Source organism: Myotis brandtii, unplaced genomic scaffold, assembly GCF_000412655.1.
Source record: "Myotis brandtii unplaced genomic scaffold, ASM41265v1 scaffold1750, whole genome shotgun sequence".
In the NCBI taxonomy this organism is placed as follows: domain Eukaryota; kingdom Metazoa; phylum Chordata; class Mammalia; order Chiroptera; family Vespertilionidae; genus Myotis; species Myotis brandtii.
In genome coordinates, this window is record NW_005356477.1 from 586248 (window position 1) to 592072 (window position 5825).

A 5825-nucleotide genomic window follows, 5' to 3' on the forward strand; every position below is an offset into this window, starting at 1 on the left:
CCGGAAGGAGCTCAGAGCCTGTGAGTGAGGGAGTGAGGGAGTGAGTGGGTGAGAAATTGTTGGGAGCACTAACTCCTGAATCCTGCTCCTGCGCCAGCTGTGGGAACAGGTCCTTCTCTGCCAGGGGCTGTGCCCCGTGGACACCGGGCAATAGAGACATGAGGAGTCGCTGTGAGGCTATAAGAGAGTCTTTATCGCAGACCAGTAGCCATTGCTAACAAGGAGCCATCAGACAAAACAGTTCTTCAAAAGTGCCCCACAAGGCAGCCGCAAACACAGGAGCCCTTGTACACAGCAGCCCCTGCTAATACATGCCCCACAAGGTAGCCGCAAACACAGGAGCCATTGTACACAGCAGCACCCGCTAATACAGGACAATCACAGGAGTCCCGTACACAGCAGCCCCTGCTAATACAGGACACACACAGGAGCCCAGTACACACAGCAGCCCCTGCTAATACAGGACAATCACAGGAGTCCTTGTATACAGCAGCACCCGCTAATACAGGACAATCACAGGAGTCCCGTACACAGCAGCCCCTGCTAATACAGTACAATCACAGGAGCCCTTGTACACAGCAGCCCCTGCTAATACAGGACAAACACAGGAGTCCAGTAAAGCAGCTGCCCACCAGTGTACTCTAGACAGTGCCCCCACTCAAATTGCCATGAACAGCTGGCGTACTCTGATTAGGGTCCCACACTCCACCCCTTACTCCAGATGGTCTTCTAAGGGGCACCCTGGCCTAGTTGCCAGCTCCTTGAATACAGAGCCTACAACAATACCAACTGTAGCATGTTAGGAGCAGTACTTCAGCCCTATAGTAAAACTCACGAATGCCTAATCCATGTCCATCCCACCAACCTCGGGGGGTCATGGGGGAGGGCCTGTATGGCCTGTACTTCATTATCTCTTTCAGGGCACTGCTTACACTCCCAGGGCTGGACCAAGGGGCGTGACTGTCACTTATAGTCGTACCTGCTTCCCCAGGGGGATAGGAGGGCTACCCAGGGCCCTTCCCTAGTAACAGACCATGGCCAGGTCCACACTCCCTGTCCCCCCTCTGCCAAGGGGGAGGCCTTGGGTTGCAGCAGCTCGTCTGTTGCTTTGACCTGCACTGCAGTGTCTGAGGAAACCTCGTACAGACTCTTCCAGTTGAATCTTTCAGGCTACGCGGGTCCCCACAGGGGGCCTGGCCTACTAGCCACTGTTGCTTGTGCCATCGTGGCAACTACAAGGGCAGCCCAGCTGTGCGTTCCAATGGCCAAAGTACCCAAATGGACAGTCACAGCCGTCCATGTGGCTGGGTTCTTCCCCACCTGCCCGGGCCGTGTACCACCTGGTCTCCGGGTGGGGGGCGGACCCTCTCGGAACGGACTAGGGAGCACCTCCTCCACCGGGGTGTCATCCCTGCACAGGGTCTCAGATGTCACAGGACCCAGCAGGGCTTGCAATCCCTGTGACAGAGGGCTGGTCCTCACTGCGGCGCTCTGTTCCAGATAGGCCCCCACTTTGCTAAAGGTGGGGTTTGTGCCGCTCCCGACATGGGCAGGTCACACAGGCCTGTAAGGCAGCACTCATGGCTGCCCACTGTCTCCCAACAAGAGAGCATCAGCTCCCAGTTTCCTTCATCACTGGGACCAAAACCTGATGGGTACCTGTCTCCGCCCACTTGGGCGACTGCCCTCTAGTTCTGGGGTTCAACCCCACGCCGCCCCCTTTCATGACAACTGACAATGGCGTCACAACGGCGCCAAGTGGGAACTGGACACTCGCCAACACCCTAAAAGGCCAACATAGGTCTGTAACAACTCCTGGCAGCTGCGTTCAAGTTCTGCAAGAGAATCAGAGTTAACACAACATCATTACCACATGGAACATTGGCCCCAGGGAGGCTGGCCCAGGCCACTGCACAGTGGTGCCGCCCTCGCGCCGGAATTGGGCGGTCCACGAGATCCGCTATAGCCTGCGCTGCAGAGGGTGACAGGGGAGGCACTTCATTCCGTTCTCTGCAATCCACGGTCAGTCAGGTCAGTAGCTGTCAGGCACCGGAGATTGCGGGGCTACGTGCCATAGACGATCCTCACCTTCTCCAGCCGCAACACCGCCTGTCCAATCTCCCCAAGATGCACTCCTGCACGGGAGAGAGTTGCTTGCGGCACACAGACAGCTCTGCCTCCGCACCCAGCTACATGAGCAACGGGGCCGCACATCTATCCGGCCAACAGCAGTCTGCACCAGCGGGTTCAACATACAGCCTCCAGGGCCGCCAACTGGGTGCCTTGCCCCTCCCTTAGTCTAGGACAGTGGTCTTCAAACTGCGGCCCGCAAGCCACATGCGGCTCTTTGGCCCCTTGAGTGTGGCTCTTCCACAAAATACCGACTTCTGTGCATGGGCCACGAAGTTTCAATCACTGTACGTGCTCGCCAGCACGTGGTATTTTGTGGAAGAGCCACACTCAATGGGCCAAAGAGCCGCATGTGGCTCGCGGGCCGCAGTTTGCCGACCACTGGTCTAGGAGATCAAGGTTTGGCTCAATGGATAGAGTGTCAGCCTGTCGATTGAAAGGTCCCAGGTTCTATTCTGGTCAAGGGCACATGCCCGGGTTGCAGACTTGATCCCCAGTAGGGGGTGTGCAAGAGGCAGCGCACGGGCTCCCATGGGCTGTGCGACCCCTGGCTTGCTGGGCGGGCTGTGGAGCTCGGCTCCCGGAAGCTCAGTTTCTCCCAAGCCCCACTGCTCTCCACTGCTCCCCCGGGTCCGGTCCGGCAGCAGGGACTGCAGAGTCTTCTCTGCCACCACCAGCGTCACCTCGCCCTGTTCCCAATTCCCCGGGGGTCCAAGGCATCTGACCACAGCTACCAGATGCCACAGCCTGTCGGAGGAAGCATGACTTTGGGGGGCAGACGGGGCACTAACCCTTGAATCCTGTTCCTGACGCCAATTGTAGGAGCACTTACTCCTGTACCCTGCTCACAGCGCCAATTGTGGCAGCAAGTTCCTCCTTGATCCTGCTCAACTACGCCAGCTACGGGGTGCACAGCTCCTCTGCTAGGGGCTGTATCCCCATGGACGCTAGGCAGTGGATGAAGACGATATGCGAAGTCATAGGGGTGTAGGAGAGTCTTTATTGCAGACCAAGTAGCCATTGCTAACAAGGAGCCATCAGACAAAGAGTTCTTCAAAGGAGCCCCACGAAATAGCCACAGCAAACACAGCAGCCCCTGCTAATACAGTACAATCACAGGAGCCCCTGTACACAGCAGCCCCTCCTAATACAGGACAATCACAGGAGCCCCTGTACACAGCAGCCCCTCCTAATACAGGACAATCACAGGAGCCCCTGTACACAGCAGCCCCTCCTAATACAGGACAATCACAGGAGCCCCTGTACACAGCAGCCCCTCCTAATACAGGACAATCACAGGAGCCCCTGTACACAGCAGCCCCTCCTAATACAGGACAATCACAGGAGCCCCTGTACACAGCAGCCCCTCCTAATACAGGACAATCACAGGAGCCCCTGTACACAGCAGCCCCTCCTAATACAGGACAATCACAGGAGCCCCTGTACACAGCAGCCCCTCCTAATACAGGACAATCACAGGAGCCCCTGTACACAGCAGCCCCTCCTAATACAGGACAATCACAGGAGCCCCTGTACACAGCAGCCCCTCCTAATACAGGACAATCACAGGAGCCCCTGTACACAGCAGCCCCTCCTAATACAGGACAATCACAGGAGCCCCTGTACACAGCAGCCCCTCCTAATACAGGACAATCACAGGAGCCCCTGTACACAGCAGCCCCTCCTAATACAGGACAATCACAGGAGCCCCTGTACACAGCAGCCCCTCCTAATACAGGACAATCACAGGAGCCCCTGTACACAGCAGCCCCTCCTAATACAGGACAATCACAGGAGCCCCTGTACACAGCAGCCCCTCCTAATACAGGACAATCACAGGAGCCCCTGTACACAGCAGCCCCTCCTAATACAGGACAATCACAGGAGCCCCTGTACACAGCAGCCCCTCCTAATACAGGACAATCACAGGAGCCCCTGTACACACAGCAGCCCCTGCTAATACAGGACAAACACGGGAGCCCCGTCAAGCAGCTGCCCACAGGCTGGTCAACAGCACATCTCTATACCAACTGAGACAAAAGAGGCCTCTTGCCCAGGAGTGGCCCAGTATCTGGGCTGTAGAAAGGCACGCCTGCGCGGTGCGTGCAGCATCCTTGCTTTGGCACCTGCGTATGGCAAACTGGCCTTGAACATCCGGCGCACTCTGGTCAGGGTTCCCACAGTGTGTGAGAAGTAAACACGCCCGAAGGAGCACACAGCCGATGCTGAGTCTCCCGCTCTGAGGGGAGCCCAGGCTGGGCCCTCCCGCATTCACAGGCTCCACGGTGGAGCCCAGAGGCCTCGTTGTCCCCATGCTCTCCTCCTTCCTCACTCCGGCTGCCAGGAGAGTGAGAAGGCAGGGCCGGGGCCAGGCTTCCGGGGCCCACTGAGCGGCCTGGGGCGCACAGGTCATGGGTGGCACAGACTGAACCCAGGCATGGGGGTTGGGGGTGCAGGTGCTGTGGGCAGGTGTGTCCCCTCCGATCGCAGTTTGCAGGGCCTCATGTTTGCTCTGGGCCTGGGCTGCTTGGCTGGGTGGCCGGCTTCTCTCGAGCGCGCCCTTCCGAAGCTGCCGGAAGCCCCTATTTTACCAGCAAGGCTTTTCTGGCTACGGGCTAACCTTGAGGCCCCTCCAGGAGGGCAGCACAGGTGCCGTCCATGGCGCAGGGAGCAGCCACCTGACCTCCGGGGCTGCGGGGCACAGGGAGCCGCTTGGGAAAGTTGAGTTGCTGCAGATCCCGACAGTGCGACAGTGGGACAGTGGACAGTGCGAGGGCTCCCCTGGGACAGAGCCCTGGGAGGGAGGGAGCGTGTGCTGGTGGCTTCACTGCAGCTCGCAGGGTGGGGACTGCCTTGCCTTCCAACACTCACTAGGTTCCTCAGCTCCATCAGCGGAAGCTGAGGCCGTGCCAGGCACAGGCGGCCCAGCCACCTGAAGGGACCCAACAGCCACAGAAGCGGAACTGAATCTCCTGAGAAGGTGAAAGGACAATGGAAAATAACTGAGATGAGGCAGGGCAACCCAGGCAGGTAGTTAAACATGTAAAACGCGCTTTTTCACATTAAAATGGTAATAGACAAAGTGAAAAAGATTGGCCGCGGTTGAGAACACTAGGAGCCTGGCGGGAGGTGGGCGAGACTGTGCAATCAGAGCCAGTGCACCGGCGGGACCTCAGAAGAGGGGGGGGCGGGGAGCTGGAGGACGGGCTCAGCAGGGCCCACTGCGAGCAGCAGGCGCAGAGCCGAGCAGCAGGAGGAAGAGATGAGAGGAAGTGGAAGGTAACAGAGGAAGGACTGGACCCTCAGGTCAAACGTAAACACAGCTCAGTCAACACACTAAACACCAAGGACTTGCCTGTTCCAAACAAGTGACTGTATGGCGTGTAAGTTATACTCAATGAAGCGATTACAATATTATCACCAGGCGCTTACAAGTGTGTGAGCACTAACGTTTTGGTTTCTAAAAATAAACAACAAATGACTCAAAGCAATGAGCACTTGGCGACAGAAGAGCCGAAAGGGAGGAGGCGCAGGGCAGTGGCTCCGCTTGTGACTAACTCACTGATTACTCTGCAAACACTTCGCTACTCCCAGAAACTGGTGTGTTTGTGGAGTGTGAGCCCTCGTTACTCAGCCTCTGTCATGGGGTGCCTCCCGGGAGCGCCGCTGCTGATGCCCGGGCCCAGGCCAGGCCG